Genomic DNA, 27,540 nt, shown 5'->3' with positions numbered 1-27,540 from the left:
TTGCGCATACAAAAGTCTAGCTGCTGCTGTCATATAAAATATCAACGTCCTGTGTTGGGCTGGAATTCCCTCCATTCCCAAGTTCAGTAGCAGGAGTTCTGGGTTCTTATTAATTTGAAATTGTAAAATTTCACTCATTTCTCTTATTATTTCCCCCCAGTACTGCCTGGCTACCTCACACGACCACCACATATGATAGAGGGAGCCCTCATGCTTCTTACATTTCCAGCATTTATTAGAAGTATTCAAATTCCCTAGCGCAATCTTCTTTGGTGTCATGTACCAACGATAGATCATTTTGTAAATGTTCTCTTTGATATTAATACATGTCGTTGTCTTCATTGTAGTTTTCCACAAGTATTCCCATGCCTCCATTGTTATTTCTTTATTAAAGTTTATAGCCCATTTCACCATTTGTGTTTTAACTATCTCATCCTCGGTATACCACTTCAACAGTACTTGGTATACCTTGGATATTCTTTTCTTATCTTCTTTAAGAAGGGTCTGCTCTAGTTCCGAATTCTTTATTCGTATACCTCCCTTTACAGAGTCCGAATTATATAAGTCTCTGATCTGTCTATACTGGAACCAATCGTAGTTAGGTGATAGTTCCTCTTGTGTCTTTATTCTAAGTTTGAATGCTTCAGTTTTAGTTATTTCTTTATACGTTAAACATTGTTGTTCATTATCAACAGCTCTCGGGTCTATCACCTCATATGGAACCACCCACAAAGGGGTTCCTTCTTGTAGATAAATTCTGTACTTCTTCCAGATTATGTATAGACTTCTCCGAACAAAGTGATGCAGGAACATCGAGTTGACCTTTACTTTGTCATGCCATAAATATGCGTGCCATCCAAATATTTTTTTATATCCCTCTAGGGCTAATAGTTTCTTGTTCTTTAATGTCATCCATTCTTTCAACCAAACTAGGCAGATTGCATCATGATAAAGTCTCAGATTGGGCAGTTGCATTCCGCCTCTTTCCTTTGCATCTTGTAAAACTTTCACTTTCACTCGAGGCTTCTTGCCTGCCCAAACAAAATCTGATATTTTCCTCTGCCATTTTTCAAATTGTTTGGAGTCTCTGATGATTGGTATTGTCTGTAGCAAAAACATTACTCTTGGTAACACATTCATCTTAACTGCTGCAATCCTGCCCAACCATGACAAATTCAATCTATTCCATTTAATCAAGTCTCTCTCTATCTGAGTCCATAGTTTTTCATAATTGTTTTTGAATAGATCTATGTTCTTTGCAGTTAATTCGACTCCCAAATATTTCACTTTACTTGTTACTTCACAATCCGTTGTTTCCATTAACAATTGTTGTTTCTGCTTAGTCATATTTTTGCATAATATCTTTGACTTCTTTTTGTTAATGAAGAAACCTGCCAAGTCTCCAAACTCCTTGATCTTATCTATCACTCTTGGCATGTTCTCCAATGGGTCCTCTACAATTAACATTATGTCATCCGCAAATGCTCTGACCTTGTATGAATAGTCCTTTATTTTTATTCCACGAATTTCATCATCTTGACGTATTTGTATCATCAGAATCTCCAATACTAAAATGAACAACAATGGAGATAACGGGCAACCTTGTCTTGTTCCTTTACTTATCGTCAATTTCTTGGTCAATTCATCATTCACCACGATTGCTGCAGTCTGGTCTCTATAAATTTCCTTAATTGCTCTGATGAATCTTTCTCCCAATTGTAGCTTTTCCATAGTGGCAAACATAAAGTCCCAGTTTAAATTGTCAAACGCTTTTTCAGCGTCTACAAAGAAGAAACCAACCTCTTTGTCACAACGCTTGTCATAATATTCAATAGCATTGATCACTGTCCTTAAGTTGTCTCTTATTTGTCTGTCTGGCAAAAAGCCTGCTTGTTCCTCCTCTATGACTTCCGAGAGCCACCCCTTCAATCTCTCCGCCAATATCTTCGCAAAAATTTTATAGTCATTGTTGAGTAGCGATATAGGTCTATAATTTTTCACATTAGTCAGGTCTTGGCCCTCTTTTGGGATCAATGATATATTCGCTTCACTCCAAGTTTCTGGAATCCTTTGATCCCTTAAAACCCCATTCATCACCTCTTTTAGGAATGGTGCCAGTTCATTAGCCATTGTCTTATAGAATTTAGCCGTAAGTCCATCTGGCCCTGGCGCCTTTCCTAGATTTGCAGATTGTATTGCCTTACTTATTTCCTCGTCAGTTACTTCACTATTCAACTTATTTCTCCAAGCTTCCGAGATTTCTGGAAGTTTGGTTTTCTCCAAATATGACGCTATTGATTCTTTGTTTACTTCTTTTTTATTATACAGCTTAGCGTAAAATTTATAAAAGGCTCTACTAATGGTAGCCTGCTCCAAATACGTTTTGTTATCTTCGCAAATTTTATTTATTATCTTCTTTTCCCTTTTCTTCTTCAATTGCCATGCCAGGTACTTCCCAGGTTTATTAGCACCCTCAAACGCTTTTTGATTCAGTCTTTTGAAATTCCACTCCAATTCTTTATTGCTCATTGCTGTTAGCTGTTCTTGAAGTATTTTAATTTCCTGGTATACCTTCTTTTTCCTTGGTCTCTTTTTTAGCTGTATTTCTTTGGCTTTTATTTTCTCCTCAATCTCTTGTCTTTTCTCCTCTTTCTTCTTTCTTGCTCTACCATTTAAGTCCATTAGTATGCCCCTTACAACCGCCTTGTAAGCATCCCAAACTTTATTGGTTGGTACTTCTTTATTCACGTTGTATTGTATAAAAAACTTTGTCTCTCTTCTCAATATTTCCATATTCTCTCTTTCCTGTAACAAGTCCTCATTTATTCTCCATGCTTTCCTTTTTCTCTTTTTTCCAAATTTCCACATAATTGGGTTGTGATCTGAGCCTACCATAGGCATTATTTCTACCTCCTTAGTCCATAATGCTAAGTCTTTTGAGGCCCAGATCATATCAATTCTTGATAATGTAGAATGCCTTGCAGAATAAAAAGTAAACTGTCTGCTTTTAGGATATTCTCTCCTCCATACATCTTCAAGAGTCTCTTGTTGAATCAACTCAAAAAAAAGCTTTGGTAATAGTCCTCTTTTCTTTTGTGCCGTTGTAGTCTTTTTGTCTAGTTCCAAGTCTGTCACTCCATTGAAGTCTCCAGCAAGAATTATCTGGTCATATGCAAGATCGTCTAAATGCTTCCTTAAATCCTCAAAGAAGCTTTCTTTTGCACCGTTAGGTGCATAAAGTTCGACTACCAACACTCTCTTTAAATTCCAAATACATTCCACTGCTACAAATCTAGCTTCCACATCTCTCATAACAAATTTTGGCTGTAGCTCCTCTTTTATGTACAACACCACTCCTCTTTTTTTCTTGTTGGAGGCCGCTACAAATTCTTTGCCCAGTTTTCCAGATTTTAAATATTTTACATCCTGCTTTCTGATATGGGTCTCTTGCAAACAAACAATGTCACATTTTTGTTTTAGTAGCCAGTGAAAAGTATTTTTCCTCTTATTCGGTGAGTTTAGTCCATTTACATTCCAAGATAATACTTTACACTCCATACTCATGATCTTGTTGGTAAGTCTTTTTCATTGTCCTTAATAAATCGCTCCATCTCTCGCTCAGATCTGATGCGTTTTTTGGCCCCTCCAAACTCAAAGGACACTCCTTCCGGTAACTCCCATCTGTACCTGATTTTCATGTCCTTCAAAATCTGAATTAGCACTTTATATTTTTTCCGGTCCAGTAACACTGATCTGGGCAGTTCCTTCATTATAATAATCGTCTTGCCATCAATCTCCAATGGATCTTGAAACTGTTTTGTCACAATCCTCTCTTTCATATTTCGTGTTGTAAACTGCACAATCACATCTCTTGGTAGTTTCCTCTGGGTTGCTATTCTCGAATTCACACGGTATGCCACATCTAGGATAGCCACAACTTCCTCCTCCTCCTTCCCCAGGTACTCAGCCAACACCTCAGTCATCTGTTCTTGCGCTGACTTTCCTTCCACTTCTGGCAAACCACGAAAACGTAGCTGCTTCTCCATATGTTTAGTTTCTGCAACTGACATTCTCCCCTTCACCAATCTCATCTCTGTTTGTTGCGTGTCTGCTAAATTCTCCATCGCGTCTTCTACTGTTTTAACTCTCTGCTGCGTTCCTTGTAATTCACTTCGTATTGTTTCCATACCTTTTTTCACTTCTGACAGCTCCGATTTTACTGTCTGTGTAACCTCTTTAACCTCTTTTATCAGCTCCAATTTCGTGTCCTTAAGTTCTTTAATCATATCTAAAAGTTTTTTGTCCAGGTTTTTATCCAGGTTTTCTATTGCCGATTGCCACTCTTTTTTTGACATCGTGGGGCTTGCTTTAGCTCGCTCCCACGAATCCGCTCTCTTCCTTAACTCCGTGGCGTAAAATTTAACGTTTTTCTATTTTAAATGTCCCGGTCTTCTTATAGAAATTAAATTTTAAAGAGTCCAAAATGTCGGGCGTCTTTTCTCTATGGTTTCTCTATGATTTTGTAATCCAAGATGGCCTACTTCCTCTTCCGCTGAAGCCGCGACCCTTCCCCTTTCAAAAATGGCGATTCCCTACTTCCTGCCCTCCAGCAAAGGCCGCTTCTCTCCAGCCACTCTATTGTTATTACGCACTTCCTGTCTCCCGTCTTCCCACAGCAGATCTCGCGATGGTGTCTTTTTCTCACAGCTCCAAAGCCACAGGTATTCAAAACAATAGTCCCATTTCTTTAATAACTTCTTTAAACTTAGTCTCTTTTTAAATTCAATTCCTGCCGAGTCTTCCCCTCCTTTTCACTAGTCTGTTGCAGTTTAAAAATCTACTTTTTTTCCTCTCTGTTTTTATCAATCTGTCCCGTCTCAGAAGATAATGATCTTTACCTTCTCTTCACTTTTCTCGGGTTGTAATCGCTGTTTCGATTTTAAGTTCTCCTCTCAGCTTCTTCCCCCAATCGAAGCTTGGGTATGTAGGTCTTATGCCAGCCGAATTGGCCCCAAAACTGCCGCAGAGATTATAGCCGACCCGTCGCAAGGTGGGACCTCAAGGATCGGGAGGGGACCCGTTGTGTAGAGCCCCCCCTCGTCCGAGATCTAGCTCACCCTAGGGTCTTGAGCGTTCTTTGCCTGCTCCCCGCCTGAGAGCAGTCGGCCGCGGGCTATTTTCACCCCGCCGGCCGGTTAAAACGGCAGTCCGGTCAGCTCTGCAAGTGGAGCTGCGTTAGACCTCCATGGATCCCAAACAGGAAGTCCCCCCCATTCCCGTGCAAATCTGTGGTCTAGTTGGGAGGGGGAAATGCGTGGGTATTTAGAGTTGTACTTTTCTCAAATCTCTATTCCTATCAAGGAAGTATGTACTGCTGAGATGCTTTTTTGCCTCTGAGTAATTCTATGGAAATATATATGGAAAAGATTGGATTTCTGAATAAAACCATTTAACCAAGAGCTTGAACTTCTTGTTGCAACGGTGCAGAGACCTGTCTACCATATCCTGTCATCCATAGCCTGACACCGAGTCCATGCATCTGTTTGTCAAGCCATTTGGGGTTGTTCAGCTGCTGCTTCCTGTCCTATCTATGCAGTACAACACAATCAGCTTTTCATGTGGGCTGTCAAAAATATTTGTGGCAAAATTTTCTGCACCCCTATTCAGCAACACCCTTTAGCTAGATGATTGACATAGGCCCTATGAGGCCTTGATTTAGTATACTCCTCCTGACTCTTGCAACCATGATCTGGACAAATGATATTAATCCCATCCATATTTATTCCACTGTTTATATGAATTGTTTTGTCCTGCATCTTTTCATCAATCTATTGCCAATTCCTCTGAACCTCAGTTTTGTGGATAAATATACATCACATATTTTGATGGCTCTGTGCATTTTTTAGCTCACTGAATGAGTTTGGTCTTATGTGCGCTCGACTTCTTATGGCCAGAGGACAATGCTCTGCTCTGGAAGGCCAGCCCTGTAAAGGAAAACAACAAGAACAACAACAAGAACAACAGCAAGAACAACAACATTCAATTTATATACCGTCCTTCAGGACAACTTAATGCCCACTCGGAGCAGTTTACAAAAGTGTGTTATTATTATCCTCAGGACAATGACTCTGTGAGGTGGGTGGGGCTGAGAGAGCTCTGAGAGAGCTGTGACTGACTCAAGGTCACCCAACTGGCTTCAAGTGGAGGAGTGGGGAATCAAACGCGGTTCTTCAGATTAGAGTCCTGCCACTCTTAACCACTATACCAAACTGGCTCTACACCAAAGGGCATCATGTAAGTGAAGCGAGACTATGGGCCAAGCTACACATGACGAATGACACTTAAATGGCAAGTGTATTTCTCCCTGTTCACTTGCCCTCCACTCAATCCACTTGCCGTTCAAGTGTCATTCGTCATGTGTAGCTTGGCCCTTAGAATAAAGGATACAAGCCTTACAAGGTGATGGGAGAGATGTCTACCTGAGACCCTGAACAACCTCCACCAGAGTGGTCACAGCTGATCTTGATAAACCAATGGTCTGATTAAATCTAAGACAGTTTTGTGTATTAATGTATGCTTTTTCTGTATTTGATACACATACTTTTATAATGATGATACAGATCCCAATATGTATCTCCCCACTGAAAAGTGAACAACAACAAAAATCTACTTGCAGTTCTCTTACATGAGATGAATAACTGGAATAAGAACAGTTTTTTTACAGGGAAAATGGGAAAGGATTCAGAAATGTTCCTGCTCTAATTTCTAAAAGTAGGAAATATTTTGTTGCAGCACCACAATAAATCAACTTAGGACACATTGCCAGCATTATTTTCTGTCATGTTACATATCAAAAGATTTCTAATGCCCAGTTGTTGGTGCTGACAAAATATTTAATCCATGAAAACCAGGCACACGGTAAAGTGCTCGCACACAAATGCATTGCCATACATACAAGTCACATACGTGTCAATCTACGTTTCAATTCTCACTGTCCAGATTTTCATGTGCACGATGTACAATATGGTGTCAACTATCTTGAGTCATTGCCAGTTTCAATAAGATGAGTGGCATTTCTTGGAAGGGCTTTTTCAGCGGGGAAACATCTTTTATTGTTCTGTGATTTTCCCTCAAGTGAAATTTTGCAGGAAACTAAAATAAGTCCCATATGTTTATTGAAATTGTATGGATTTTGTTTTGCATAGCTCTGCTTCTGTCTTAGGCCAGTGATCTGCAAGGGTTGGCAATCCAGAGAGCAGAGTTGAAAACTCACGCCAATATTCATAACGGCTCAATATAAAACTTCGCACAGCTGGCAGAGGAAGATTTAACCAACTCTTCTGCTGACTCTGTCTGGCACTGACAGCTGCACACAAGAGGTTGATAGAAGCTGGCAGCACAAAATGTTCAGAATGCCAGTTTAAAGGGGGGGGGGAATCCTGACATATTCCCTATTTTAAGAACCAAGATTTAGAGCATTACCAATGCTTTATATGTTGCTAAATCCATGTGAAAAGCTATCAGCCTGATAACACTGAAGTGACATGCTTGTCCATATCTGGTTTTGTTTTTGTAAAGAGGATCAGGCATGAATAATTCCAGTGTCTTTTATCTGATAGATATTCTAATGAGAGCATAAGTGATACAGCAATTTTAAATTCATGAACTTCTCTCTATTCCTGTGTTCCAGCAAATACTAGAGATGGGCAAACTCCCACAGGGCTCAAATCAAAAAGGCCATGGCTATTTGCAAGTGATAGCTGAGAACTTCAAGGGGAACACATCTCTCCCCCTTTGATTTCTCAAATTGCTTGCAAATAGCTTGGCCCTCCCCATAATCGCTACTCTAACCCTTCTATTCCACTTTTTGTTACCAGTGCTGCTCTTTGGCAAAGCACACAGATGAGATCTATGCATGCAAACTGTCTACTATCTGTACAAATGCAGGCTCTGTGGAAAGATCTGCCTATATAGGTTTTCCGCAGAAATCCCAGTCAACCTGAGGAGGTTTGAAGAAGGGGTGGCAGGCATCAACCCACTTCCTCTCTACTCTTTGATCATCTTCATAGTCTCTGCTTTCAACACAGTTTTCATAGTACTAGTATGAGAGCTGCTGTAGCACAGTGGTTAAGCGGTTCAGCTGCAAATCAGCACTCTATTCCCACTACTGCCATGAGCTCAGTAGGTGACCTTGGGTAAGCCAATCCTCTCAGCCCCAACTCCCCAGCTGTATTGTGGGGATAATAACAACACTAACTTGTTCACCGTTCTGGGTGAGGCACTAATCTGTCTAGAAGAGTGGTGAACCAAATCCAGGAAACAAAATTATAACAGCACCATCCCACCAAAAAGTTTGTGTGTTTCACTTTGGTTCTTACCTTGTAGAGGCAGCAACAGCAGGCACGCAGGCACTGGGCCTGCATGGCAGCATCTCATTTTCCTTAAAAGCATTCACCAATCAGATCCCAAGGGGAGAGAGCTCTTATGTTTTTAATTAACGCTGTGGGCAGGAAGGGGGAATGGTGCAATGTACATGAGTCCATTTGATTTTCTGTTGCTACCCAAGCAATGGCAGTGTCTCCCTGCCAATGAGGTCCTTGGAAGGAGAGACTCCCTCCCCACCTATTGGCTTTGAAAATATTTGGAAGGGGGATGTGCAGACTTTAAACCTAGACTGTAATTCTAAAGACACATCACTAGACGTAAACACAATTGAATAACATGGGACTTACATCTGAATAGACCTGTCTAGGAGGGTTTATTATGGTTTGTTTTTGCTGTTCTGTCAGGGCACTGGTCTGTCTCCCCCGCCCCCACCTGGATGCTTGGACACTGTGAAAAGAAATGCTGCTGGGAGAGATGTGCAAAAGTGGTCCGTTCAATCATAAAGCTGGATGCTTTTTGATACTGCTGCTGCTTCCCTGTTTCCCTGCTTTCCCTGCTGCTCCTTTGCCAGCCAGTTTCCCACCATAGTGTGCACCCACTGAAACTCACTTTTTTGAGGATTTGTTGTTTTGTGTGAGTGTGGTGTAACAGAGGAAAAACTTGATGGTTTAGAGGGAGGACTGTGTTCTGTGAAATTTTGATGGTGTTAGCTGTAACAACAGCTGCTCCGGGAGCCCTCATTGTGAAGAACAGGGCTGAAACTCATGAAAATGGTGGGGGGAACCAAACAAACAAATTAGATATGAGTCAGCAATGCCCCATCTGAAAAAACTAATAACGGTACATCGTTTATTTGGAAACCTGGATTTGAAACTGAGACAGAACTTTCTTCAATGCACCCCTTACTTAATACACAGCAGTTGTGGGAACTCCCACGTGTCCATTGCAAGAAAAATGTATGAACAATCGTGGTTTTTAAAAATTAATGTCATTTCCCTGATCTCCCTTGTAAGTTTTTGTCTTCGTCTTGATGCATTTTTCTTTCCTTTCCGAAGGGTCCTATACTGCCTCTCTGAAGTACTGCCTGAAGGAGCTTTCCATTATCATAATAAATGACCAATATAAAAACAAATAAGCCATTAAAACAAGCATCAAACTTTCCATGAAATAGACCACAATGGCAATGGCAATAACAGTGATCACCAGAACCAGACTATAAAATAGCTGGACAGAAACTCCCTAATTAAAAGCCTGGGTAAAAAAAGACGTTTTGTCCTAGTGCCTAAAAGACAGGCAAGCATCAAGGGGGAAGGCATCTCAAAGGTGAGATATCACCATAGAAAATGCCCTCTATCTAGCCACCACCCACCTTACCTCTGAAGTTGGGAGCACAGAGAGCAGGTCTTGAAAGCCAGATCTTAACCGGTGGGGTGTATAGTACTGGAGGAGATGGACCTTCAGTTACCCAGGTCCCATTTAGGGCCTTATAGGTAAGAACCATCACTTTGAATTGTGCTCAGAGTAACAGATTCCACCATGTTGGACATGCATGGGCATAAGCGCTCATGCATTGGTGTCCGCAAGAATTTACCGTGCAATACAGCTGAGGGCATTGCCTCAAACCAGGCTCTAGAAAATGCCCATCTGTAGGACTCATAATACTGGATAGGTATGGGGCAGCTGAAAAATTGGACCAAGATTTTAAACACCTGAAGTTCTTGGGAAGCAGAGCTTCTTCATTTTGTAATTCAATGTCAAGAAGCCTCTGAGGGCCAAGCTACAAGTGATGAATGACACTTGAACAGCAAGTGGATTGAGTGGAGGGCAAGTGAACAGGGAGAAATACACTTGCTCTTCAAGTGTCATTCGTCACTTGTAGCTTGGCCCTGTGTGATAGCTGTTTTTGCCATGTTCAAGGTTCCATTAAAGAGATCTTCGGTGTTTAGGCCAATTTGCTTGATCTTGTTAAAGATTTGTGTAAACCAAGGTGGGTAGGGGTCTGCGGCTAGGAGATGAGTTATCATTCCCTTTGGATTATAATGTGGCCAAATTCTGCTCTTTAGCTATTAGAAAATGTAAACTTCTTTTAGTGGAAAACACAATATAACTTTTTATTCTCATTACTGTTATTCTATTTTAACTTTTATCCCTTTTATATCCTTGATCTTTTTGTAATGATAGTATTCATTTATTATTTGGAACTGTATTGCTTTACACTGCTGGCTTTTGCTGTAATAAATAGAATTGAATTGAAATTGAATTGTGCTCAGAAACAGGACAACCAATGCAGATCTTTCAGCACAGGCATAATATGACCTCTGTAATATGGATGCCACATTTTGGATCTATTGAAATGTCCAGACCATTTTCAAAAGCATCTCCATGCAGAAGCCATTACAGTAATCTCACTTTAATTGTGATCAGAGCATAGATCACTGTGTGGCCGCATCATGCTTTCAGAAGAACGGCTGCAGTTGGTGTATCAGCTGAAGCTGATATTTAATTCCCCTACTCGCTTTAATCAAGTTTCCCTCAGGCTTTTATGCTTGCAAATTTTTATATATTTATTTTCCAGAAAGCTAGCCACCTAACCAGGCAGAATTTCCCCAACCCTCTCAGCTCTAGTTAAAACAGTCTTCCATCAAATTGTCTCTTGGCTTCAAGTGAAAGAGAGTGAAGCTGAAAACTGGAATGTAATAAACAGGCGAAGATGAATTGTGTACATAAATTTAATAGACATGTTTTATAAAATGGCACACAAATTACATGTATTATTTATTTATTTAATACATTTTTCTAAAAAGTCCACTCTTCCTCTAAAGAGTTTAGGGCAGCATATATTGATCTGTGCTCCTCCATTTTTATCCTCGTAAGTTACAATGCTGTGATACAAGTGAAGCTGAGTAAGGGTGATTAACCCAAGGTCAACCAGCAACCTTCTTGATCGAGTGACGATTTTAGAAACTAGAGGTGGAGACACCAACTAAGACATATATCATGCAATCCTAAGAAGCGTTTTTCCAGTCTAAGCCAGTTGAAGTCAATGGGCTGAGACTGGAGTAACTCTGTTTAGGATTGCACTGATATTTTATTATCCTGGCAGTTTCCAAGAACCAAATAGTTGCAGCATTCAGCCAAGTACATAAATAGAATTTTCAAGTGTGTACCTTTGGATTGTGCCCAGTGTTATCAAAGGAGTTCATAACATAGGATATGTCGATGTATTGTCGAAGGCTTTCACGGCCGGAGAACGATGGCTGTTGTGGGTTTTCTGGGCTGTATTGCCGTGGTCTTGGCATTGTAGTTCCTGACGTTTCGCCAGCAGCTGTGGCTGGCATCTTCAGAGGTGTAGCACCAAAAGACAGAGATCTCTCAGTGAGAGACTGAGAGATCTCTGTCTTTTGGTGCTACACCTCTGAAGATGCCAGCCACAGCTGCCACAGCAGCCACAGCTGCTGGCGAAACGTCAGGAACTACAATGCCAAGACCACGGCAATACAGCCTGGAAAACCCACAACAGCCATAGGATATGTCCTGTGCATCATCTATCCTGTTTCTAGTGATTGCCTCCTATTGATCATTTTCCAGTGGCACATTCTGGAGTAAGCATCCATGTGATGCATAAAGCTGAATGCTACCTACTAGCATATATCGTATCCTTTCAGCAAAGGCTAGTTCAGATTATTTCCTTCATCTCAATGAGGAGTCTTGTTGTGGAATGAGTTTTGCTTTTGATGTATGAGTCATTTCCTTAGACTAAACTCTTTTGTCTGACGCAAGTGTCCTTGCTTAGCAGAAGGAAGTTGTAAGAACCAGCCTATTAGCTACTAGGGCAAAATCTTTCACACCAGGGGTGATTCGATGTTTGTAGAGTAGGTGTTCACAAATTGAACTTACCTGGTGCACTGTGGAGCTTGGCATCTCCTATGATATGGGCCTCAATTGTTTGCTTGCAATTCAAAATGAGCAGAATTTTGAGCAGTTTTGTTTCTATGCAGGAGTCAACATCAGTGAACATGGAAGATTAGATTGTCTGGATCCTTTCCAATCTGTTTTCAAGCCTGGTTATGAGATCCCCCGCCCCCACTGGGAGTCAGGGATCCCTATTCTTACAGTACCTTCTGTTTTATCTCAGTCAGGAATGCTCTGGTTACAACCAGCACTCTTTTTTTATTACACAAACAGAACTTCAGGTTTTCTCTACTTTTCCCAATCTTTTACCTCTAGAACGTCTTGCCTTTTCTGTTTTTGACCTATATATTGCTGCCTCCCTGACTCGCTCAAAATGCTTTTTGCTGCCACCAAAAGCTTTCACTTTAGACCCCTTATGTTTAACTGGTATTATAGGTAGGCTTTGTTACAGATGATAGTTTACAGAAGTATAGAAAGGAGTGACAATAACACCCCTTCACTTATAAAATCTATTACTTAATTGAAAAGGAAAGGGGTTGTTGATGTATATTTAGGAAGTTTCCTTCTTTTGTGTTTGGGTTTACAGATGATAGTTTGACAGAACAGTCAGGACGTTAGGGTGTTTGTGAGGTAAAAAAGGGATCTTTTTTGCTTAAACAAAAGTAAAATTTATTTGTAAGCATATAAGCTTGATGACTACAGAGTATTCATCATAAGTGTATTGGTTTCAGAATAGTTCTTAAGCTTGCTGGTTTCAAAAACATTTTATTTTCACAAGCCTAGAAACAAAGATTTATTTTCCACACAAATCTCCACTAACAGAACAAACATTCCTCTCATCCCCCCAAATGTAAATTCACTCAGGCCTTTCCACACAGCTTGCCTGACCTAGACAGAATGAGACCCATTCAGGCTTCCACAAAGTTTCCCTGTCTTAGACAAGATAAATACTTTTTTAAAGATATACACATAGGCAGCTCAGGGCCAAGCTACACATGACGAATGACACTTGAACGGCAAGTGGACTGAGTGGAGGGCAAGTGAACAGGGAGCAGAACCACAAGTGACAAAAGGCACAGATTGGACACTTGTCTGCTTCCCTCAAGTTTTGATGGGAAATGTAGGCATCCTGGTCTCACAGCTTCGCTCTCTAACTGCTGTCCAATGGACTTTTCAACTGTCACTTGTCCAAAATTCCACCAAGCTGCCTACATTTCCCATCAAAACTTGAGGGAAGCAGACAAGTGTCCAATCTGTGCCTTTTGTCACTTGTGGTTCTGCTCAGGGAGAAATACACTTGCCGTTCAAGTGTCATTCGTCATGTGTAGCTTGGCCCTCAGATGCACTTAGGGCCAAGCTACAAGTGACAAATGACACTTGAACAGCAAGTGGATTGAGTGGAGGGCAAGTGAACAGGGAGAAATACACTTGCCGTTCAAGTGTCATTCGTCACTTGTAGCTTGGCCCATAGACTGTCTTTCAGGCTCCGCACAGTTTGCCTGATTTGGCCAGCATGAATACTTTTTCTCAGCACACTGACAAAATCCCTCCCCACCCCCCAAAGTACAGAAAACATCCCATCATAGCAGATTACATCCACTCATCCAGCCCCTCCTCCTTTCCTCGGAGGCTTGCATTTAAACCTACTAACAAATATTAAAAACCCCACATTAACTAGCAGAAATAAAATACTCAAACTTCTTTACATGCAAAACATTATAATGATTACCTTACAACTTCTTTACATACAATTACATTACACATGGTCTTGACATGAATAGGCATTGGAAGATAATTTGATCTGTTTGTGTGTGTATGTGTGTGCGTGTGAGAGAGAGAGAGAGTATAACTGAAAGTATCAACTGTACTCATTTAGGACAGTCTATGGAAAAGTTGCAAAAGTCATCAGAAAAAAATAAGCTACCTGCCAACATGCTCTTAAGGTTAAAAAAGGGTACAAAGAAATGTAGCTTGCGATGGAGAAAGAGAAAATATTTTTTTCTCAAAGGCCAATGATAGAAAATTACAGAGAAATGCAGCATCCCGGAGTGATCAGAAGAATTTTATCAGCAACGTGGTGAAGGGAACACCAGCATGAGAAGTATCATACCCTCCATTTCCATGTAATGATTTTTTTTTTGCCCTGATAGTGAAAATTTCGCTTTCTTGCAACAGTATTTCAACAGCGATAACAGGACAGACTTTCATTTAGATCTTTCTGCAAAAGACCTCCTCCGTGTGATAATAAATGAACTCTGGGAACAGATGAATAAATATCCACTGATTTGGACTGTGCACTACTGTGATCCTTGGCATCTGTTAAATACCATCACAGGGAGACTTTAAGCCAGCTCTGAAGCCTGCAGTCATTACATGCTATTTTGGGGATCAGTAGCACTTCCTGTAGGTGTATTGTCCCCGAGGGCATATAGGCACCACAGATTAGTCATCCCCCTCAGCAGCTAATCCCTTTTAAACAGAGTTTTACCCCTCTAAACCCATTGTATTTAGAAGGATTAGGGTTGCATCACAAATAATCCGGAGAACTGTAATTCTATGAAGTGTATGCATGTCGTCGTCGTCATCTTCTTCTTCTCCTATTACTACTACTCCTACTACGAGGAGGAAGAGGAGGACGAGCAGGAACAGAGAATTCTAAGTATCCTTACCAAACTCCTTGGAGTCTTTGAGGGAAATCCTGAAATTTAATATGGAATAAAACCAACGTAATTTTGTAGTAAAGCTGTGACTTTTATTGTGCGAATGAAAAACCTGACTTCAAGGACTGCTACGCTTACAAGGTTTCCCCCCGCCCCCCAGCAGCTTGGGCTTATGTGCTAGCAATAGTAAGATACATGTGCACTCCCCATTATGCTAAAGCAATACATCACGACTAGACATGGGCACAAACCAAAAAAAATTATCGAACCAGCGGATTGTGGTTCAGTGCGGACCACGATCCCAAATTCCCAAACAGCAATGACCATCTCCCGTCCCCGAATCCGGATCATGGATCGTGGAAAATGCAGTGGGGCGCGCCGCTGTTCCCAGCGATACAGGAATGGTGGTTGATGCCGGCGGCCGCCGGGCCTGACAGGGGAGGAGGTGGGAGGTCTGCCCGCTTGCTGGCAGCGTCAGAGCTGCCTATCAAGGTTTGCAGGGATGAGATTGGAGTGCCCATGGCTACAGAACACTCCCTTCCCCCTCCCTCCCCTGGGTGTCTTCTCCCAACTTGTAACTGCTCTGCAGTTCCGTGGTTGGAAGGAAGCCCTGCTGATCAAGGAAAGCTGGGCTTCCATTTGGGTTTCCAGGGCCACAGAAGGAGCGCAGACAGAGCTCAGGCATTCCCCTGACTCCATTGCCAGGAGAATAGATTGCTGGCGCCTGAGTGTCTGGATTCCCGAACCGAGCCCGAACGCCACGATCCAGGCCTCTCCCGACCACTGGATCATTGGCCGTGGACGATCATGATCCGCCAGGTCACAATCGCGCAATCACCATTTTCGTGGGTTTTTGATGCTCGTAATGCGGTTCATGCCAATCTCTAATCATGACTGCTGCAAATATCTTTCTGCTCCACTTCCTCCACTTCTGTGGTCGACCAATCACAGCAGTTTCCTGTGTCATATTCCTAGGCCTAAAAGCACAGAGGAATGTGGGCATCAAGAAGATCCAACTTGCTGCTCTCCTCCCAGGTTGTGTCATGAGCACTGCAGATTGATGCTAACTTTGTCTGACACTAAACCTGGTGAAGAATGTGAAGTTCAGGCTTGCCTGTCCAAGATAGTCTCCAAGGTCACTTCTAACACTGATCATAGAAAAGTTTATTATGGGGGAGGGGTTGTCAGACCCACATGATGTAGCAACCATGTGGGTTGGGAGGCTGGAGTAGGGAGTTCTTCTGAACTCTGGCCTTCTCCTTTTCCACCGCAGCCTCCCAACCCACACGGCTGTTAGACTAGGGCAAATTCTGCAACTCTGGGAGTCAATTTTTCCAGAGTCAGAAGGGAGTGTTTGTGGATTGCGGGGGGGGGGGGGGCAATGAGAAAAATCTGTGACAGCACCTTCTGCTGATAGATTGTGGGATCCATCCCATTATGGTAACAATTATTACAACATCCCTTGAAGGTAGGTCATTAACAGAGGGGACTGAGAGCTAGGGACTTATCTAAGGTCATCTTGTATGCTGGTGTCTGAGCTGAATTTTGAACTGGGGCCTTGACAGCTCATACATTTTGTCTTTATACTATGTTACCTCTTACATGCATTATGTCATACATTGAAATCATTTTCCCATCCCACATAGGGTGCCATTTTGTCAAATAAAAATCACGTTTGTTTCTATATTATTCTGACAAAAATCAAGATAATTTACAAGACACAGCAAGGATGGAGAAGTGAAATGCCATTCCCCCGCCAAAAAAGACAAATTGTATACTGTCAGATAGCTAATGAGTAGCAGCTATCTCTGGAAACAAATGAGAGCAGGTAGTTGTTTTCTGGAAGGTCCACAAATGTGCTAGGTGTATCTAAAACACACACAGGTGTGGAGATTAAATGATAAATTAAAAGCTAGCTCGTGTGATGAGACATTCCCTGGTGTGAAAAGGAGTCTGGAGGGAGAATATTTCAATATTCTTTCCTCAGCAGGAATTGGCAGAATCTGACAAGAATAAGGAAGATAATGGAGCTAATTTAGATAAATGCATCCATTTGATAAAGGTGGTTGATCTCTTTTACACTGACAGTGAAAAAAGAGCTATGAATTTTTAGAAGCTCTGTAATGGGGTTTGTGTCCCATAATGTATTTCTTGATTTGTCATTCAGTTGCTGAGAAAGCAGGGCTTTTTTTTTCTTTCTGACTAATTTCCAAGAAATATATATATGTATATCTGCCAGTGGTGAACAGCCCTCATTTGTTCTAAATATACAGCAGAGCCATAACAATAATTAGAGTGAAGTAAATTTGATTTACAAAAGTCATATTTTATTGCAAATCTCGTCGAGTGACAAATGTAACAAAACTGCAGAGGTTGTTGGATATTTCAGAGCAGTTGTGTATTAGAAATGATTGGAGGGGGAAAATAATTATGCAGACCCTGGCTATATTTGAAGACTGATTAGGTTGGCAAAAGCTTTAAGGCTTTAAAACACTTCCATGAATTCTGCAGCAAGTAGAATCGGCTATTCAAAGTCTATATTCCTATACAACATAACGTGAACAGTCTTGGGCCTGTCTGGTTTTTCATTTGGGGCTCATGAAATTATGCAAAAAAAAATCCACTACTATCTACGAAAAGTATGCAGAGAACCAATAAATGGTCCACGTTTAAAATGGTAGCATGTCAAACAGGAAAAGGCCAACATAAGAACCCAGTGCCAGTTATTAGGCCTGGTTCTAGAATTATAATCCTGTCAGACACAAAGAACTGTTTGACGAGTAGACAGTATAGGTAGTGTAAGACAGTGGCTTGGATCTATCAGATGATTTCCGAGGAGGGAGGACAACATTTTAGGAGAATTTGGGGCGGCAGGGGCAGGAGCAGGTGAGAAAGTTGCACTTCATGGATGGAAAATCCTGTAGAAACGCTCCAGTGGATTCAAGCCAGGAAGAACTGCATTTGCTCATTAACATAAAAATTAATAAAATTCCCGACAAAATTTGCTGCCTACATTAAGATCCTTTTAACTTCCCTTGGACTAAATAGCCCAGAAGACCTCAGAGCAATACAGCTTCCCTATGACAACAATAAAAAGGAGCCTGTATTATATTTGATAAAATTTTTAGACATGAACTAAAGTGCATCCCTGGGGCAAATGTCCTTCATATCTCCTCTTTTTGAGCAGTGGATTTCGCACTGTATTCCAGAAAACCCTGTGGTTGTCCAGGATCAACCTGAGGGCTGCTCAAAGGAAATGTCATTACTGGCAGGCAACCATCTCTAACAGTCTGCTTGCCCACCCCTGCTGACCTTCCTTTGTGATGCTCTGATCCAAGGAAATGTTGAGTGTGTTTGAATGAACTGTCACTTCCAATGAAAGTCTACCAGGAACTGAGAATACACTTGTCTGCAATGCTCAGACGAGTAGAGGTTTTTATTAATTAAAAAGAATTATCTCACTTCTCGGTATAGACAAACTCTGCACTCTTTGCGCAAAACGTACACAAATACACAAATTGGTCACTGCCATCGGGGGTAGCAACAAGACTGACCAATCACTATGCTAGATTCCAGCTACCAGAGCTCCAAGTGGCTTAGAGAAGACTTGCTTGTATTTCTCTGCACACTAACGATCACCAATTATGCCAGCGATCTCGGTGGCGTGTTCGATGCTCAAAGAGGTTCCATTTTTCGTAAGACGAACAGCGCTCCTAGTGAGTTTAAATATAGCTAAACATCTTTGTTGCCAACATACGCTACATAAAACTTAACAAATCACATAAATATCCATAATACGTTTGGAATTGGTTTAGCGGGAATTCCAACATTTTAAAAATTTTACTTTCTCCCATTAGATTCACAAAATGTTTAGGGGTACACGTACCCCTGCATCACCCCAGAAAAAAAGCACTGGTTTTTATTATTATTGTATAGGTGGGACATCTGATACATGGCCACTGTAGGCATTAAGCATGTTATAGGACAAACAACTTAGTCTTTTAAAAAGATATGTCAGTAAAATCAGTCCTAGTGACTCTAGTACTTCTTATTCAGCACTACTATGCTTCTATTTCTTTTATGTTACTTCATTTATATCCAGCCTTTTTCCTCAGTGGGAAGCAAGCAACTGACATCATTCTCTTCTCCTCCATTTTTCTCTAAAAAAAAAAACGTGTGAGGTAGGTTAGGCTGAGAGTATGTGACTGGCCCAAGGTCACTCAGCTGCAAGCATCCATGGCAGAGTGGGCATTTAAACCTGGCTCTCCCAGATCCTAGTATGGCTGTGCACTTAAAAAAAATCTGTTTCAGTTTCAAATCTGGGAATTCTGAACGAACTATGTACCAGTATTTTTTTTCCCCTTTCCTGATTGGGCATTGCCAGCCTGGATTGAATCTGTTTGTTTTTTTTTTCATTATCACAAGTTTTGCCCCCGTTCTTTGCAATTAGGGCTTCCAGGCTCTCTGGGACAGCTGTTTTCACACTGAACACCACCAAAATCGCACAGAACACAGTTCTTTCTCTAAACTATTGATCCACTGAATTTTCCTCAGTCACAGATCCAGAGGAGTTAGCCGTGTTAGTCTGTAGTAGCAAAATAGAAAAAAGTCCAGTAGCACTTTAAGACTAACCAACTTTACTGTAGCATAAGCTTTCGAGAACCACAGTTCTCTTCGTCAGTGAAGTTGGTTAGTCTTAAAGGTGCTACTGGACTCTTTTCTATTTTCCTCAGTCACACAATCACACACAACAACAACAGACCTCAAAGAAGGCAAGTGTTGGCGAGTGAATACTATGGTGTGAAACTGAGTGGCAAAGGGATAATGAGGTAGAAGTGGCATTAAAAAAATCCTGCTTTACAATTTAACAGACCACTTGCACTCCAAAGGATTTTTTCCTCACTGCGGCCAACTTATCCAAGTGTTCTGATGGGGGTGGGGGAGACAGACCAGTGCCCAGGTAGTGCAGCAAAACAAAACAAGACGCCCCTTAAACAGGTCTACTCAGATGTAAGCTCCACGTTATTCAATAGTGCTTACTTCCAGTGATATGTCTTACAATTGCAGCCTAGGATTGAAGTTTGCACATTCATCCTTACAAATGTTTCCAAAGCCAATAGGTAGGGAGGAGTCTCCCTTTGAGAAGACCCGATTGGCCAGGAGACAATGCCATTGCCCAGGTAGAAAGTCAAATGCACTCATGTGCTTTGCACACATTCCCCCTTCTTGCCAATAGAGTTATTTAATAAAGTAAGGGCTCTCTCTTCTTGCAATCCAATCCAATCCAATTCAAGGGGAAAAAAACCCTACCATGCAAATCCAGTGCCTGACTGCTGCTGCTGCCACTGTTGCAAAGTAAGAACCAAAACACACAAACCTTTTGGTGAGAAGGTTTCATTACCATTTTGTTTCCCAGATTTGGAAGGTGCTTTAACAAAACAAAACAGAAATTTCTGGGCATATTTCCACCTTGTTTTTGTGTGTGTGTCTGTGTGCACCCCTAGATTCTAGCCCTTTAACTACTACACTATGAGCAGCACCTTACTTTGGCCCTGGTTTTGTGCTCAATAAAGGTATATGGATAAAATCTGATCCATTTCTTACTGATTTACTTACTAAAGATTATTGTGACATGAAGGTTTTGTGAACTAGAGTACACTTCATAGATGTAAGAAATGTATTATATATTCATTGACTTATTTGCATGTGAAAATATAAAAGAACAAAATTAGATTCATGCTATAAAGAAAAAAGTTAGAGGAATAGGCTAAGCAAACTGAGCATATGATATAGTGAGCTGATCAGGGTCTGATAAAAATAAAAGAGTTTCAAGAATCTTTCATAGAGAGAAGAAGAGGGCATATCTGGCAAGGTCCACTTGGCTGGAAAGAGGTAAGGAAAGCTGTTCCCAGCTTTTTCTACATACGTGTGAAACCTTAGATAGATAAGCTATATAAATATAGAGGCTTATAAGCTAACAAATGATGTGAAGAAAATGAAGAGTGAGAATTTTTTTCTGCCTCATTGCTACAAGTTCATCCATAGTGATTTTGATTAGGACAGTCACAAAGAAATACTATAGTATGTCGACCCTTACCTGGATGGCCCAGGGTAGATCAATCTTTTAAGATTTGGGGAGCTAAGGAGAGTGTGTTCTGGTTAATACCTGGATGGGAGACCATCAAGGAACTCCAGGGCCTCTTCACAGAGACAGGGCAAACCAACTAATGGACATCACCGTCAGTGGAAGTTAGCTGTGATGGTGTTGGCTGCGTTCCCTGCCTCTGTTCCATAGAGTCACAAGCAAAACTTGAAAAGAATTTTTTTGTGATTTTTGCAGCTTGGAGTTTTGTTTATATACACCCCTACTCAAGCCTCCTAACAACCAATCTATTTTAAAAAATAAACTGTGTGTATTTGTCAACAAATCACTAATATCAATATCATAAAAGAAGTGCAAAAAAGAAAAACCAGCATGCAATACAAAAAAGCCTAACAGACAGCTCATGCTCTATTCTCCAATATGCAAGTTAATGAGAGAATATTTTATAGTAGTTAGAATGCTGGACTAGGAACATTCAGATTTAAATTCCTGGGGAAGGGCAGGATATAATTATTTTAAAAATAAATAAATGGGATTGACAGAATCAGGCTGCCAACTGGAGGAACTTGGAAACAACCTGAAGTGTCAAGTGTGCAGAGTTAGCAATGCTTTGTTGTATTTTAATTCTGCTTTTTATTTGGCTTGTCAACTAAAAATGGCTCCCCAAGCAGCTCCCGTGAATCAAAATCTAATGAAATGACAACTGAAGTGAAATACAAGATGTTCATTGCAGACGGGATTCTCAGTTGAACTGTATGCTTGCATAGTGAAGCTTAGAGAAGAGCAAATGGTTCCCTATTTTGTTTCTTTGTTATAGTCATCAATATTTTGTTCTCAGCAGTGAATTTTCTTTTCTTTCTCCTGTTCGCTTTGCATATCCTTTCATGTTGTATATACATGTTGTAAATTTGTATACACAGATCTTAAGGTATTTATACATATTATTAGGGTTATACAGTTACAATTAGGGTTATATAATTACACACACACACAGATGACCTGCTTTGACATGCCCTGAGGTAGGTTAGCTGCTGCAGCCCAGGCCTTCTGGAGGGGCCCGCTTCCACTGATCCTTTATGCATGCATCTTTCCTGCTGCCCACTCATGCAGTCTCTTCCCACCTAGAAAATATTTATACCTCGCTTTAGTCTCTGCAAACTAAGCACAGCTAAGAAGACAGCAAAAGCACTGGGACACAGATATCATAAATGTCCAACAAGTAACTGCTATGCAATGAAACACAACTAAGAGCTGGTGCATGCAGAAAAAAGCTGAAACGTACACTTATAAGCCGATACAGCTAAAACATCCAAAGGCAATTTACCTGCTGCCAAATACTCTCTGGGCTAGGCAAGGGAAGGCACTTGTCCTACCCAAACTGGCAAGCCATTTCAGATACCATCTATGATCTAACTGTAGCTAGACTGATCATCCTAGGTGAAGGTACCAGCAGAAGAAAGTTGTCGGAAGAGAGCAATCGGCACATGGGAATGTACCAGGAGGTGCAATTTGAGAGGTATGAGGGTCCCTAGAGTGTTAACTTATGAACATTCTGCCACCTCTGTTCCCAGCTGCACATGCTACCCAGCATTATTGGGGAAGGTGTCTGCGTGGTGCCAAGTGGCAGCACTCCCAGCCAGTCACTACCCTGCACCACCAAGAAAAGGAAATGTGAGCAATAGGAGGGTTTGTGAGCAGGCAGAGGGAGGACAATCAGGCAGGTGGATGGGCACACAAGTGGTGGGCAAGAAGTGAGGTACGAGCAGGGAACCTGGTAGTTGGTAGAGGAGGGGAGAAGGCCTAGTACTAGTCCAAACCAGCTTGGTGTAGTGATTAAGAGTGGCAGGACTATAATCTGGAGAACCAGGTTTGATTCCCCACTCCTCTGCTTGAAGCCAGCTGGGTGACCTTGAGTGAGTCACAGCTCTCCCAGAGCTCTCTCAGCCCCACCCACCTCACAAGGTGATTGTTGTGGGGATAATAACAAAACACTTCGTAAACCACTCTGAGAGGTTATTAAGTTGTCCTGAAGGGCAGTATATAAATCGAATGTTGTTATGCCCAGGGCCCCACAAACCTGGAACATTTTTTATGGGGGAAATTCAGTGCAAGTAACAGTAAATGCCATCACGACAAATAATTGTGGGCTGAATCCTAATTATTACAAGTAGAAACAACATGGATCTTTCCTCCATTCCCATAAGATCTTGCAATTCCTTCCAACCCCCAGAAAGTAGATTTCCTGGAATAATATAAGCACGTTAGTTGGGGAGTGCATCTTCAGCCAGCACAATTTCATTGACAAGCAATAAAACCCTATTCAAGTTCTGTACACTCCCATGCACTCCAGAGCTCCTGGGCCCGTCACCCCCTGCCAGCCGGATAGTAACCCTACTAGGAAAATACTTTCTTGGGGCTGCTGGAGAGATGGCGATGCAACAAAGATCTGCACTTCCATGGGTAGTAGTTTGGATCCAACTCCATAGGTTTACTTAGATAAATTAAATCAAAATAATAGTAATAACTGTGCTTATATACTGCTCTTCTAGACAGATTCATGCCCCTCCCAAAGCAGTGAACAAGTTAGTGTTATTATTATCCCCACAATACAGCTGGGGATCTGGGGCAGAGAGGAGCGGCTTACCCAAGGCCACCTACTGAGCTCATGGCAGTAGTGGGATTCAAACCAGTAGAGTGCTGATTTGCAGCCAAACCACTTAACCACTCTGCTACAGAAGCTCTCAAAATGGAAGAGTAAGGGTCAAAATTGCAGGGGTAAGAAATTCCAAACCAAAAAGAGGAGGAAAGTGTCTGGTCAGTGTTGTCTACTCTGACGAAGCGGTAGCATGCAAGGTCTTCCACAATACCTAATGTCTGATCTTTAAAAAAGAAATAGAGATGCTGGGTATTGAACCCGGGACTTTCTTCATGCAAAGCAGATGCATTGCCTTTGTGCTTTAATACTAATCCAAGGTCCTCCTTTTTCCTTCCCACACTCTGGTGGCTTCATCATTGGAAACGAGAAGGAAAGTGTATTCTTAGCTGGAGGAAGATCCAGGCACAGTGGTTGAGAATTGCCAAGTAGACCACTGCATACTACTGGAAATGGCATGGGGAGGTGGGAGAAGACTAATCACTCAGTGTTGTCCTGCTTTGACCTAGTTCTCCTATCCCGTATCTCTGAAACTAAAATGCTATTCATACCTCAACCAGGTAATTCAGATTTCTTCTCTGGCAGCTGAGACTAAAGCAACAGTAGTTGTTAAACAGCATTGTATATATTTATTCTCTGAGATGTTGATGAAATAAGCAAAAGCATTTCTTCTGAATAAAAGAGAACAACTTACAAAATTGCTGAAAACCTGTCTTTCAGACTTATTTGGGTAGATCTTATGGGAAAAAAGCAGTCCATCACAATATTTTGGTTGTCAGGTCTTGAAAAGAAAATACACAGCCTATATAACATTATTTAGAGAAATGCTAAATGTGCTTTGGGAGACAGAAATATAGAACTGGCTCAACACCTTCTGAAATATATCTTCAAGTAGTGAGCAAAACCTGACAAGAATGTACTAAATAGTATTTCAAAAGCTTGGTTGACTGTTTATCTGGAAAAGACTAGTTCTAAAGATGTTCTTCTGTATTTATTTTTTGTTTCCATGTGTTGTTATAGATGTTTTTATTCTGCTCGTTTTCATTGTTGACGCTCCACCTTCAGACTTTTCTGTGGTGGCACAATAACTTTGGAACTCCTCCCCCAAAGCAGTTCACAGCCACAGGGTGCCAGGAATTTCAAGAACTACAATAGGTGACTATTTTCTCCTCTGGCTTTTGATTCAAACTTCTGTGCATGTGTGTGGATGTGGGGTGGAAGGAATAGGTGTATGTTAATCTTTGCCGTACAAGTATCATTTTCTTGCGCAGGCTTTATTCTATAAATCAAATTCTGGACAAGGCCTCAGAATGTGGACCAAAACTTACACACAATGGGGCCATATTCAAAGAAGGTTTCCTCCCCTAGAAATCCATGGGGAACCTTCAGGTTTTCAAAAAAATCTGGAAAAGGAAAGGGATATTTTAGAGATTTAACAACACAGATGCCATAATAGGGGCTTGTCCAGCAACCCTCTATAAAATGTCAATGTGTGCAGTGGCAATATATGGGGAGGAGAGGGCTGCAGCAGGAGGGGAGCAGAGTGACCGTACTGACTGGAGAAACAGAGGGAGAGGAAAAAGGGATGGCAAGAACAGAGAGGCAACAGTGGAGTAGTGGAGTAGCAGAGGCAGTAGCGGAGGCAACGAAACAGTTGGGGAGAGAGGAAGAATGTCTCCTGTTGCTACTTTCTCTCTCTTCTCCCCACACTTGTCACTCCAAGCTTGTGGCCAAGACCACCAAGCTGATGGGGGTCAGAAATGCTTTCCCCTCCAACCCCTCCTCATCACACTGTACTGCAGGGTGGTGGTATCTTGGAGCACAGAGCCTGCAGGACATGCTGAGAAGACAGAGAGAAAGCAGCGGCAAGAGAATGGAGGTGAGCAAGAGGGGAGAAAGTAGGGGCACGGGGATGGGATATCCCCTCCTTGCAAGCCTTTGCAGATCCCCCTCTTGCATTATTATATTAAGGTGATTTTTTAAAATATGATTTGATACTTTGAGTTATTTTGCATTGCTGATGGAATTTTTGTTTGTAAACTTTTCCAGAAGCCATGGAGCCTGAAAGCTTGCATGCCTATGCAACACCTAGTGTGGCATGGACATTTCTAAAGTTTCCCCACAGATGCTCTAAAACCTCAGGGGTATGGCAGGACTGATCAAGCCTACGGATTTGGTGACCCAGCTAGCTGAACGCAGCCCAGCAGCCATGGATTATGGCCCTGCCTTGAGTTTGACAAGCTTTTTGCTTTGGATCTCCCAGGCAAGCAACCCAAAAAGGAGATTCTCGAGTGCTTGTGGGCTGTCATAATACAGCTTCAAGAAACAAGCTGAGAAGTCTTGAGGCCTATCATTAACTTTGCACTTATATGACAAGGTCTTGCTTCATATGAGAATGTCCTCCGGCCATAGTAGGATTTACTATTCAAGCATTCGGGCTCTTTTTTTCAGGATCCCAGGGCATAACTCAGAAAAATCCATGCAGGAGTAAAAAAAAAAACTTATTTATCCAATGAAGTGGGGGGGATAGGTTACAAAGCCTTCCTGATTCTGTTTTCCATAACTATTCTTTTTGGGATAATTTAGGAATGCTGACAATTTTGCACTGAACATGTTCAACACCTGAAACTTACCTTGTTTAACTGCGTTGATCAGATGTAAGCTGATCAGTGGGTCTGTTCTGTTCAGCACCAAACTGAACAGTTCATTTTCAGATCTGTGCATGTGTGAAAACGCTGCCAATTAAAACAGATCAGCAGTCGTTAATAATGATATGGACTATTTAGACAAACATCCAATGGTGGGATTTTTAAAAAAAACGCTGTGTTTATTTATGACTGATTTATACGTCTATTTAAACAATTGCATGCTGAATTCACTTAGGTTGTGTGAGATAATGTTTGTGCAAAATGTTGACTGTGTTGACTGTTGAGACCAGTTGATAGTCAACGAAGGTGGAGTGGGGAAATGAGTCTAGGATTGCTAATCTTTAGGTGGGGCCTGGTGATCTCCCAGAATTATGACTCCAAAAGATAGAGATCTCAAGACAACAGAGATCAGTTCTCCTGGAGGAAATGGCAGCTTTGGAAATGACTCTATGGCATTATACCCTGCTGAGGTATATTCTCAAGCCCCGCCATCCTCAGATCTCTGGGAATATTCCAACCCAGTGCTGGCAACCTTAAATGAGTCTGCTCAGACCCATGAGAAACTTGCAGGATGAGATTTGGGAGGAGAGGATTACAAACTGTCCCCCTGCTGTCTTGGGAGATCACTTACAGCTTGTTATTTAGATTACGAACTTATTTAGGCAGAACTTTGTGTTCTGTGCAGTGAAAATAATAAAGTGTCTAGGTTTTAGGAATAATAATAATAATTCTACTCATTCTAATTTCTGAGGAAAATCAACCCACTGCTTCATAAAAAGGATGTGTGAATTATGAATAAGGTAGCGCAGTTTGCTGTGACAGCTGTTGGAATATGCAGCAATTATGCACAAAGAAATCTGCTCGATTGTTGTGGGGACAGTTTAATTTTTATTCTGGTGAGCGGTAATGAATTGTTTGTGCTGTCTTCTCATGTTTGGACTTCATAATTATGGACTACTGGTTTAAGTGTTTAATCAGCGAGCCTTTTCTATTTTAAAACTGGTTTAGACTTTGGAAATTCTCTGTGTGAGCAGTCCAGTGGATCCAGGTGTGTGGAGGCAATATAATGTCTGATTGGATATGTCTACAAATACAGGTGCTGTTTATTAATGGCTGTTCATGTGGAAAAGGCAGTAGCGAACAGGCCAATATACTCATGCAGAGAACCCCTAGAAAGTA

The sequence above is a fragment of the Eublepharis macularius genome, chromosome 7 (genome assembly GCF_028583425.1).
Source record: "Eublepharis macularius isolate TG4126 chromosome 7, MPM_Emac_v1.0, whole genome shotgun sequence".
In the NCBI taxonomy this organism is placed as follows: Eukaryota; Metazoa; Chordata; class Lepidosauria; order Squamata; family Eublepharidae; genus Eublepharis; species Eublepharis macularius.
The sequence above is the reverse complement of the archived record's forward strand: the minus strand, read 5'-3'. Positions refer to the sequence as shown.